This window comes from Callospermophilus lateralis, chromosome 10 (assembly GCF_048772815.1).
Source record: "Callospermophilus lateralis isolate mCalLat2 chromosome 10, mCalLat2.hap1, whole genome shotgun sequence".
Classification (NCBI taxonomy): domain Eukaryota; kingdom Metazoa; phylum Chordata; class Mammalia; order Rodentia; family Sciuridae; genus Callospermophilus; species Callospermophilus lateralis.
The window spans coordinates 52,605,622-52,618,547 of record NC_135314.1 but is presented as its reverse complement, the minus strand read 5'-3'; the positions used below and the strand labels follow the sequence as shown (position 1 = coordinate 52,618,547).

General features: G+C 36.3%; 1 protein-coding gene and 1 pseudogene across 1 annotated transcript in view; both read right to left on the bottom strand.

Moving 5' to 3' along the window:
- Pcyt1a (phosphate cytidylyltransferase 1A, choline) overlaps positions 1-12,926 on the bottom strand; it is a 56,982-nt gene that overhangs the window by 38,866 nt on the left and 5,190 nt on the right. The gene's annotated exons all lie outside the window — the stretch shown is intronic.
- Positions 9,322-9,882, bottom strand: LOC143407822 (bcl-2-like protein 13 pseudogene; annotated as a pseudogene).

Genomic DNA, 12,926 nt, shown 5'->3' with positions numbered 1-12,926 from the left:
AAAAAGATTTTGAGAAAACTAGACTTACTTTAAAAGCTTGAGAAAGAAGAAAACAGTATTTGTACATGGCAGATTGAGACAAAGCTTCTTAATGGAGTTTTAAAAAAAAAAAAGCCTTTAGTTGAAGGGCAGCCATGTAAACTAACATTAAGCGATTTAAACAGAATCTAAGCCACTCTAAGAGTGAAGCTATAAGTGGTGAAAAAGTACATTTAAAAGTACAGTATAGATGATTATTGGAAGGCTTTAAAAGGTTAAATTGAAGGTGGTCGAGATGCCTTCATGATGGAGGAAAGATTGCATCATTCGAAGCCTAGTTAATCTTAAAAGCATTACTTAAAAAAAAACATGAAAATGGGAAGATAATAGGATATAAAAGTTATTTAGATAAAGAAGATTAAAAATTTGAAGTGAAAAACTTTAAAGACAGAAGTATAGAAAGTTAAAAAGAAAAAAAGATAAAGAAGATGTAGAAAGAAAAGATGTAGGAAGACAAGAATTTTAAACCCACAAAATAAGAAACAAAAAAAAAAAACTAAGAGGAAAAAAAAGCAACTAAGGGTGAATGTACAAACCTTAGGGGGAAAAAAAACTAGAAGATAGAAAAAAAGATAGAAAATGGTTGAAAATGTCAAGTAAAGGTATTTCAGATAAAAAATACAAAAATCTAAGACAATTATTAGATACAGATATTCAAGATAGAATTAAAATGTACTTATTAAAACAAAAAGAGGGAATTGGAAAGGGGTATATATCCCCCAAAGATAAACTTAAAATAACCCTTTTTACTCTAAACTTTTTAAATTTGGATTCATCAGGGCTTAGTGCTGCAGAAAGGCATATGTATCCAAAAAATGTACATAAGCCTAAAGTACTTTGGAAAGATATTCTAACAGGACAATGGAAAGGTCCTGACCCAGTGATTGTCTGGAGTCAGGGTTCTGTTTGTGTGTTTCCACAGGGAGAATAGCAACCAATTTGGATTCCAGAGAGACTAACCAAAGCAATTTCTACAGACCAAAAAGAAGATGATTTGACTCAAATCCATAACAGCTGATATCCAGAGCTCCAGCTTGGCTATTCTTACATGTTCAACAGTGATTAACCAGGATGCTTTTTTCAATATCTATTTTATTATTGCATTTTTCCACATCATAAAGTTCTATTTTATTTTTTGAGCTCATACAAACCTAGGTTAATGTTTTTCTGATCAGTTTTATTTTTTGACTGTGGAGTTTTTAAACATTGCAATGGAGATTTCACCTGGGTAAAGCTACAAGGCCTTTACTATTATTGTCTTATGTGTTGTACGTTTGTGTGCACTCTTGTGTTTTGTGTTGTATGTCTGTGTGTGCGTATGTCCATATTTCACATATGAGGAGCGCTCATGAAAAAATGGATCCGAATTTTTTTTTATTCACGTGATTTAAATGGTTTAATTTAAATTAGGTAAACAGCTGTTGAGGATTGTTTTTAAAGGGGGTTAACAGATCTGTTTGTTTACTTTCACCTTTCCTTTTCATTATATTTAATAATTCTTTTCAGGATAATGTCTCTTTAGCATCATTACCAGAATTCCTATCTTCATCCCAGTGCAGGTGAAGACAAAGATAAAACCAAAGTACAGCTTCTATGATAACTATCACAGTAAACTGTATAAACTGATGCATCAATGAATATAACTCAACAAGTAATGCTCAATCAAGGAGTCGACTTACTTTGGGAGGAAACGGACATATTGACAGACTCCTCCACTTTGAACTGCTTGTAGAACTTGCCTGGACTATGTATCACTTGTATGCATTGTGAACTATCGTTTGGTGCAGCAAATTGTGGTAGTGCTGGCATATCTTTGCTGATGGTGTCACCAGTGATGCAATTTTTCCAAAGGAGCCGTCAATTGGCTTGGTGTCGTGGCATTTCTGTATCCTCCTCCCTTCTGCTAGTGATGGTCTAAAATTTGGGGGCCAACAGAGGTGAGGCAAAGAACCTCACCCCGCCACTGGCACCAAGGTCAAATTTGGGGGCCAACAGAGGTGAGGCAAAGAACCTCACCCCCCCACTGGTGCATAGGCCTATCCACAAGTATGGCTGTATGCTCGACTGGTAGTCAGTGATGGGTATGATCCAATTGCAGTGGTATCAACCTAAGACAGGAGGCTGACGCCTAGAGGTCAGTTTATCCGATGACGGGTAAGAACCATATGTTGAATTGGACAACCTACCAGGCACGGTCCTTAAGCCACATTGCTTGTTGTTTAATTAATCAGAAGGGGGGAGATGCTGAGAGCCATTGCCAAGTAGGAATGACGCAAGGCAATTTCTTTGTCAGCCTACCCCATGTTGCTTAGTGGACAGTGACTTTGCATTAAAGGTGACCTTGCTCAAGGACCAGGGTGGATCAGGGTTTAGGGCGGATCGGGGTTTAGGGCGGGGTTCCAGGTTTAAGGTGATTCCTGCTGGGAATAGGGTGTATTCTGCTGCCTCAGGCGCCTTGAGTTCCCATTGAGTTCTCGCTGGATTCAGAGAGTATTTGGGATTCAGAGCCAAGTGGTGAGTGCCAGTGGATTTTCCCCAAGTATCATAAAATATGAAGTGTACACTACATTTCTCTCCCCCATCCTTACCCCTATATACCATTTTAAAAATCACTATTCTAGCAAGAACTCTTCTGGAGTATGCCGTTAAATTATGATGAAGAAACATTACTACCTCTACTATTAGCAATTATATAGCACCTGTATGCCCAAACACTTTAAAATTACTGGAATTCTCTTAATGTTTGTTTGTTTTTGGTACCAGGGATTAAATCCAGAGTTTAATTAAACTCAACCACTCAGCCACATCCCTAGCTCTTTTTTGTATTTTATTTAGAGATATGGTTCTTACTAAGCTGCTTAGGGCCTTGCTAAATTGCTAAGACTGGCTTTGAACTTGTGATCCTCCTGCCTTGGCCTCCCAAGCCCCTGGAATTACATGCCTGGCTAATGCTCACCACCTTTTGAGATAGGTATATTATTTTTATCACTACATTATAGATAAGGAAACTGAGGGACAGAAGGTCACACAGCTAGCAAAGGTCCAGGCAGGAATGAAATTCAATCAGTGGGCTTCAGAAAACACTAATGTATAATTATCTACACTATACTACATTATACAAGAGATACCTGATAACTCTCTCTAAATATCTGAATGTTTGTCATGTTGGTCAGGGCAGTAAGAGTCTAGACAACAGAAAATCGCCTTGTTGGAAGATGCAGACACAAGATTTTAACTAAACACAATAACAACAATAACAACATCTTGTAAGGAATAGGAGTTATATGAAAAGGGACTGGGTTACCCCAGGAGGCCCTGCATTTTGGCATGCCAAGACACTCAGGCAAAGTTGTTCACTAGAGATAGCTTTCTGCTACAGAAAATGCCCAAGACAAGGAAAAATATGTAGGAAAATTTTCTCACTTTCTTGATAACACCTGTAGTAACATACAGAGATGCCAATTCACGCCTAAATTCAGTATGAGTATCCACACAGTCCTATAAACCTGCAGTTGCACTGCTTGATTTTATAAGCAAATGTTTGAATAGAAAATATTTTACAATGATCTGTTGAAAGAACCTACTGATAGTCTGAGTCAGTACTGAATCTGAGAAATTATAGAAAACAAAAAACGTTAAGAACTGGACAGAGTACAACAAAGAGTCAACATTTAAACATGTCTTAGAAGTTAAAGGAGAACTCCTGAAACTATAGCTGAACCACTGTAGAAAATGTTCTGTTCTCTCGACATGATCACAAGTTCAAAGCCAGTCCTAGCAATTTAGTAAGGCCCTAAGCAGCTTAGTGAGAACCCTATCTCTAAATAAAATACAAAAAAAGAGCTAGGGATGTGGCTTAGTGGTTGAGTTTAATTAAACTCTGGGTTTAATCCCTGGTACCAAAAACAAACAAACATTAAGAGAATTTCAGTAATTTTAAAGTGTTTGGGCATACAGGTGCTATATAAGTGTTAATAGTAGAGGTAGTAATGTTTCTTCATCATAATTTAACATCAGACTCCAGAAGAGTTCTTGCTAGAATAGTGATTTTTAAAATTTCTTAGATAATTATATCATCATGACAGATGGACAAGAAAGAAAACAGCTATGTGCTTCAAACCTGAAAGGTGGGTGGGCATAGTTATCACCAGTATTTCTAAAAGCTATCAGATATACTACTTCAGATTTTTTTTTTTTTAATTACACAAGGCCCTGGGTTCGATCTCCAGCACAAAAAGAATAAAATAAAATAAAAAGAGTACAACATTTAAACATTTTCAGGAATAGGAAGGTTACTATCTCATAAGCAATTCATTTTGATAAATGAACTAATATTGTGTCAGTGCAACAACTAAAAAAAAAAGTTGATTCTTCTCAATTAGATGAAATCTGCTTTCTAAGGTGGGAGGCTTCAACTTAAAGGGCTAGTACTGTCCCTTTATTTCTTCAATAAAGAAAAAGTAAACTTTATTGTAGCTTTTAAAATACATGAAAACATAACTCATGTTCCTTAAGTCTCCCCTTTCCAAGGCTAAACATTTCCTATAACTGCTCCTCAAAATTCCCTCACCATCTCTCAACCACTTCCAAACACATAGTATGTCCATATTCCCAGAAGTGAAATCAATGATTCCTCATTGGCCTAAAGGAGGCGCAACAAAGTAGAACAAGACTTTCTCTTCTGAATATAACATGTCAAAACCTGAAGTATGGGCTGGTAATATGGCTCAGTGGTACTGCACTGAATGTATGAGGCCCTGGGTTTGATCTCTAGCACCACAAAACAGCAACAACAACAAACAAGAAAAACTAAAATAATTTCAAATTATGAGGAATGACTGGCTTTAGATTGAGATCGTTCAAACTTCTTTAAGAGCAAAACTTCGTTACTTCAACAATTTAGATGGAAATACTTCTAAAAATTTTCCACGCTCTCCTTTCATTAGCTATTAACTTTTCTTAACAACTCTGGAACTCTGGCCTGACCAAGTTCTGTAAAGCTGGGTTTTAAAACTATGTTATGCTTTCTGTCATTTCTGTGATTCTTCTCTAACTTTCAACCATCATTTTCCAATGCTGCTGATTTCCAATACGTAGGTCATTTTTTTTTTTATGATCTTGGTAACCAAAACAAAATTCTTGTAATTATGTAAGCTCTGTCAGGGAGATTCTCTGAAACAGGGATCGTGGCTATGTTTCCAGTCCCATTATTCCTTGTAAATAATGAGTGCTAAAATGTTTGTTGAATGAACAAATAATATGCACACTAAGTATAAATATTTATTCTACAATAATACTCTTTAAAAAAAGGAAGAAGAATCTGTAAACAATTAAATGCTAGGACTTTGTGTCATCTATTTTGACCTACCCACTAAATGGAGGCCATAGTGAGGTATTTATTCCTGGACACCCATCAATGAAGTTCAAGATTACAGTAGCATTCTGAGAAATCACTGGTGTTTAAGTATATTGTTATTTAAAACCTCTAAGCCTTTTTCATATGAACTTCCCAAGCTAGACTTCCACTATCCTGGATCTATATACTTATTTGCTTGAAGATTATACATTTATTCCTTTTTTAAAGTTCATTTTGTTGGTCACAATCCTGTGAAGTTAATATTGGTTGGTCTGTTTGTTCTAATCTGTTGAGATAATTTCAAATCTTGAATGACATCTATTATATTAGCTATTTATCACAAGTTATAGAAACTATAAATATGAAAAAATAAACATGGCTTTTATGTCTATATCCAAGGTACTCCTGAAAATGCTGATCAGGACAGACATATGTTCCCATATTCCAATATGACATATCACTAGAAGCCTCCCTCTCTCCTCATTGAGATCCACCCTTAATACTCTTTATGTAAAATACAAAGAAAGATTATCTCCAGAAAATAGAATACAGATTGTATTTAGAATTCTTAGTAGTTATGGTATTCAATAGGATATAAATCCATTTCACAATGCAAACATCCAATCCACATTTCTACATGACAGCCCCAAAGATTATAATGATAATAGTGATTACAATAATTATAACTAGCTAGGAACAATGGTGCAGGCCTGCAATCCCAGATATTCAGGAGGCCAAGGCAGGAAAATTGCAAGTTCCAGGCCAGCCTGTGCAACATAACAAGATCCTGTCTCAGAATAAAAAATACAAAGGGTTGGGAATATAGCTCAGTGGTAGAGTATGTGTGATTTCAATCCCTGGTACTGCAAAATGATACTGGTTGTTGTTATTATTTTATGTAAATATACCTATATTTATATTAATTAAAATAATAATTTATTATTATTATAGTTATATAACTAACACTCAGAGTACTTCCTATGTCAATAAGTTTTAAATATATTAAATAACTTAATTCTCACAACAATCCTATAAGGTAGATAATGCTATTATCTTTATTTTATACATGAGGAAACTGAAGCACAGCTAGATTAAATGACTTGACTGAAATCATTCACACACCTACCACACAGCAAAAATGGATTTTTTTTTTTTCTGTATTCCAATAAAACTTTACTTGTAAAACAAAGGTGACCAGCCCAGTACTTGAACTCAGAAATTTTGACTTGAGGGTCTGTGCTCTTAACTACAACACTCTACGGCCCATTATATAATACAATCACAGATTCACTTAGTCATGATCACTTATTGCATGTTGACCAGGACACACTATGTTAGAGAGGAATTTAATTTCACTTTTTCATAAAACTGGCCTCCCTTCTAAGCATATCACTGGCAGAGTACTTAGGCACTCCAGGGGCTTGTTTTGGTTTAATCCAGAGTAGAAAAGTGGAGATGCCACTACACCAGGAATCACAACATATGAACTGAGATTTAATTCCAGGTCCCCCTGGTTCCTTAACTGTAGGTTAAGGTAAGTCCCTTAATGCTAGGAATTTCTTCATGTGACTAAGAAAGGTTCTGGTAAAATGTACTTACCTTCTGAAAAATGGTAAGAATCAAATGAGAAATTAGACTATAAACTCTTATAATAACCCTAATCTGAAAAGACAACCTTGTCATCTGGAAACTCATCTGTTCAGTGTGGCTTCATCCTCAGCCCTAAAGGCAGAATGTGCCAAACCTAAACCAATGACCACATCATATTCCCTGACCACAGAAAACCAGGGTGTGGGGGTGGCGGGGGAAGGGCTGTGGTAAGTGACCTAGTAAATCCAATCAGAGCAAATCTCAGGAAATGCCTGGACAAAGATTATCAGTTCTTTCTTTGTGTATTTAAACCTGGGGATGTGGCTCTAGGAACCATTCTGTAACTACCTAATGACCCTTCTGTAACTAGAAGGGTCTGGAGTAAAGCAACACAAAGAAAACAGAGCTGCTGATGATAAACCAGATCAAGAACTGTTTGATTATGCCAATCAATATATTCTCCTCTTGCTTAAACCTATTAAGCTGTTTGTTTGTTTTTACCACTTGGAACAAAAAAAATCATAATTCAAACATGCAGTACCTAGTAATGAGCCCTAGTGTACAGTAATTGCCCATTGTTTAACTGAATCAATGTAACAGAAAGCTGCTATGAATTTTTGAAAAAGTATTTTGCTTCATCTGTTTCCACTATTTCTTATCTGTTTATTCTATTTGTTATGTGCTTACATATACTTCTATTTGTGTGTGTGTGTGGGGGGGGGGGTTTAGTTGTAGACAGACCTTTATTTTATTTATTTATACATGGTGCCGAGAATCGAACCCAGTGCCTCACATGTGCCAGGCCAAGCGCACTACTACTGAGCCCCAGCCCCAGCCCTATTACTTTTATTTTTCTAGACAGGCTCTCTACCTCTGAGTTATAACCCTAGCCCTGGTTCTTCTATTTTTCTAAAGATAACTTTTGTGTTTTATTTTATACTTTACATTATACTTTTCAAATTGAAGTCTTAAGACTCTTTTAATTTTGAATATATGTTTTATATATTCTTTAAGTTTAAAAATATATCTAATGCTTTTTGGGTTTTAGTATAAACATTTCTATATCTTAGGATATGCTGAAGAGGAAGAAAACACCATATCATATACATTTTATAACAATAACCCTAAAAGAATTCAGAAATTAAAAAGATTAATCCGCATACCTTTCCTCTAGACTAGTAATGTTTAAAATTTGACTTTTTAGGTCTCTCAAGGTTTTGTTTTGTTTTTTTTTTTCCTTTTCTCAATGGCCCTCTTAGATCAACCATTGGTTCACTCATATCTACTAACTTTTATGTACTACCACAGCTTGTGGAATTATTTAATAATAATGCTTAAAATAATGTAAAAATTACTCTCCAGTTTCCTTCATGTTCCAATAGATGCCACCTAGACACATCAACTTTGCTACTGACCCAGTACAGAGAAAAGGTACGTGAGAGGATAAGGATATTCTAGGTATAATAAGCACATCATAATATTTTTTAATTTTAATATACTTTCATTTTAATTAATTTAATATGGTCAGATCCAGGGCTGGGGCTGTAGCTCAGTGGCAGAAGCTCAATGGCAGAAGCTCAGTGGCAGAGCTCTTGCCTAGCATGCATGAGGCACTGGATTGGATCCTCAGCACCACATAAAAATAAACAAATAAGGGCTCGGGTTGCATAGCTCAGTGAACTGGGTTCAATTCTCAGCACCGCATGTAAATAAATAAATAAATAAAATAAAGATCCATAGGCAACTAAAAGTAAAATAAAATATTTAAAAATAAATAAAATAAACAAAAAAAGGCATTCTGTCCATCTACAACTATAAAAAAACTTTTTTAAAATATGGATCCATATATAGGAGGGAAGTCCACTATAAGAATGTGAAATATTCCATGGACAGATGTGCAACCCGAAAGTTTAGCAATATCTGGGATGTAGATATAATCTTATATACAGATATCTAAAATATAATGTTAACACATTACAATGCATAAAACCCCAGCCATTATCTATGTTGGCCAACTAGAAAGAACCATAGTAAAAAGTGGTCAGGAAAAGTGCAATTGCTTGTGTTTACACCACAGTTAAATGCATCTGTTGAAATCTGATATCTCAACAAATAATACAAAGAATTAAATCTTTGTTGGGACAGTTAAATTACTACTTAGAGGCAAAGCTGTCAATTCAAAACACAGAGATGCTTTGGGAAAGCACAAGAAAAAACAGTAAAGAAAAGTGAGAAAAGAAATGACACTGTTCATCTAAAACAAAACTCACACAATCCAGCACAGCATGAGATTGGAGACTACTTAAAGAAGCAAATTTCCACTCAGCAAAGGTAACTCACTGGCTGAGGAGGATTTGCAATGCTTTATGCAGAGGTTCTCTCAGTTCCTGCAATGCTTTCTCCAAAATGGACCAAGCAGTCCTCTCTATTGAGCTTTCTGGGTTAGCAGGGCTAAACACTGGAGAAATGTGATGGTCAAAGCCCGTGCTGGTGAAGACTTCAGAAACTTCTTTGTCCAGAGATTTTAGCTTTTCTTCAATTTCAGATTTAACTTTTAAAAATACCTCTGGGTCCATGGGGCTGGGGCTATAGCTCAGTGACAGAGCACTTGCCTACCATGAGAGTGAGGCACTGGGTTCGATCTTCAGCACAACATAAAAATAAACAAATAAAATAACGGCATTCTGTCCATCTACAACTACAAAAAATAAAAATAAAAAAATAATTTTTTAAAATACTTCTGGGTCCAGAGATTGTGAAACTTTATCTAGTTGAGCCCCTTGGGATGAGAGAAGATGTTGTTCTTGAAGCTTCTCCTGAGAGAGTCCCAAGTAGGTGAAAACCACACACTTTATTTCATAGTGAAATTCTAGAGTCATGGTAGTAGAGGACACCATTGGGTTGGCCAACAGAGTTCCCAAGAGGTCTACTTACAGATGTGTAAAACCTGTAATCCCAGCTGCTTGAGAGGCCAGCCTGGGTAGCTTAGGGAGATCCTGTCTGGCCCTGGCTCCCATCCCAGAAGAGATGAAAGAGATGGCGGCTACAGTTGCTTCCCACAGGTTCCCCAAGAGGTAGGTAATGCTTGGACTCACAGCCCTAATCAACCACCAACACTATGTTGGAGGGTGCATATCATAATGTCTTAACAGCTTTTTAAGTCATTATACTGAAATTTAACAGTACCTAAAATAACATCATCTTTACAACATTCACAATTGCCCAGTAACCATTTAAATATTTCCAACAAATAGGAAAAACATTTCTCAGACTATTTATGATAACTGCACCTTTTGTAATCAACCAATACCATTCAAGGAAAGATGCAGTGATAGCCCTGGAAAAGGAGGTGACTATAAATTTCTGTATTCAAGAGGAAAAAAATATGTATACACACAGAGACTGCCTTAATATCTTTCTTTGTCCAGTGGGAGACAGGATTGGAAAATGATGGCACCTTTTCAGAGTCAATACAGGTCACCTAATGCCCTGCAGATGGATCCTGGCTTTCAGTCATGGCACCCACATAAATTAAATGGGGATGAGTCAGAAAGAAAAGCAGTCAGTGGGCTAGGGTTGTGGCTCAGAGGTAGAATACTTGTCTAGCATGCGTGAGGCACTGGGTTTGGTCCTCAGCACCACATAAAAATATTGTGTCCACCTATAACTAAAAAATAAATATAAAAAAAAGAAAAAGAAAAGCAGTCAGACATAAATAGAAAATCTCCTTCATGAGCTCTACACAAAGGTAGGCCAAAATTTCCTTTTTCCTTACAGAAAAAATTGTCAAAAGATGTGTAATAAGAGAAGGCTGAAGGGGGCGCTGACAGCCAGATTGCAGCATTTGTAAGGCATCATCCAACACTGCTACCCATTCAGTCTCTAGATAAATCACTGTATCTTAGTCACTGAAATTCTCCATGTGAGAACAGATTCTAAATATGGACATTACATGCTCACCTGCCTTCCACCACCACCCTCATGCAGCCTATGAGTACTTCAGGGTCTCCAAAGTTCTCTCGGGATTCAAAATGCAGTGTGTACTGATTTTTTTTTTACTCAGATTTCATAAAATCTGGCATAATTTCTGCTGACTCATTTCTTAGTACACACTGCTCCCCTTGTTCTTCTATGTTCTAATAAATGCCTGCTTGGATGCATTAACTTTGCTAGAGAAGTGGAAAATATGTTTGTGGAGAGAACAGAGTAGTAGTGAGAAGACACCAAGGACAGATCTAGTCAAGTATTTTTTCAATATCAATTCTTGAAGAAGATGAAATCTGGAGGCTAATGTGCACATGTCTTTTTTTTAAATAATTTTTTGATAGTTGTAGATAGATGGCATACTTTTATTTTACTTATTTTTATATGGTGCTAAGAATCAAACCCAGTACCTCACACATGCTAGGCAAGCACTCTGCACTGAGCTACAGCCCCAGCCCCATGTCTGTCTTAATGATGACACTTTTATGGACTCCAACCTAATCCCCTTCATTCTACTTCCTTTTAGACATGGCAAGCAGCCCAGGGCAAAACAGAAGGTCAACTCAGTTTCCTAAACTATGTAACTACCTCAATGATAGCAAGTTGTAATTATAGGCTCCTATGTTTCAAAAATCTGATTCAAACTTAGCATTCTGTTCCTATTTCCCCCATTTCTGGACTTAACCTTATTTTCTTCAGTAAAACTCTATACTCAGCATTTTTCTGCTGGGCATACCAATGCCCAGTTCCAAGGCTAAGTAAGCAAGCTTATTTCTTATGTGGGATATTTACCTACTTCTACCATGGTGGCGCTTAAAAAGGCAAGTTCTATAAATTCCAAGAGGTACATCTAATACTCTTGGCATTCATTAATCATGTCATGCTGTGTGTTCAGACCTTTCAGCAGGTAACAATACAATGGTATCACCCCCCTATAAGAAGTCCTTTGAAGCTTGAAGGAGGATATGGCTAACCCAAAATAGGAAGGAATGGGCTTCAAGAACCAGCAGAACTCCTGGATCAGGGGTTAGCAAACTATATTTGGCAGGCCAAAGATGGCCCACTGCCTGTTTTTAAAATTTTTACTGAAATTTTACTGGAAAACAGCAGGCTCATTCACTGATATATTGTCCCTGGCTACTTCTGTGCTACAACAGAACTAAGTAGCTGCAACAGAGACTATATGACCTGCAATATCTAAAACATTTGCTATCTAGCCCTTTACCAAAGAAATCTGCAACTCCCATTCTAGATGAAGACAGAATGAGTTTTAATAATTTGGTGACAAATTTTCCTAGATCTGTGTAATCTAAAGTGGAAATGGTGCTAATAATAGGATTATTTTAAGAAATAATTTTCTCATTTAGGACTACTGTAGTTTAGGTAACTAGCTTGTATATATCATCACACTATATAGATAAATCAAAAGAATGCCTGATTGGAGAACTTCTAAATAAAATTAAATTCACCTAAATAAAACAGGTGAATTTCACATCACCTACACTAACAGATTAGTTTTAAGCTAAAGTTCAATGTTACTGTTCAATATCTGAGGCCCATAAATTGCTACATCTAAGATTTGAGCTTTGAACTTGATCTCTTCACTCTAATTTCTCCAGAGAAACCCTTATTCAACAAACATCGAACGATCACTATTCTGTGCAAGACCCTGGTTTAGCCATACAACAAAATAAAATTTATGCTTGGAACTGGCCACATATTTTAGGAAAGAGACTATCCTAGAAATACCAAGGGACATTTGTACCAGTTCTTAATAGTTCAACAATCTTACCCTGCCACTATTCTATCAGAAGACTTAGTGAGTAAAACCTGTGTGCTCTTCCTAGAGCAGATTAGGAAACTTATGTCTCTAAGGCAGGGTCTATGATAGAATTCAGGAAGTCTGTGAATTTGGATCCAAAAAAGTTACATATCTATTTTCACTAACTTCTGACAA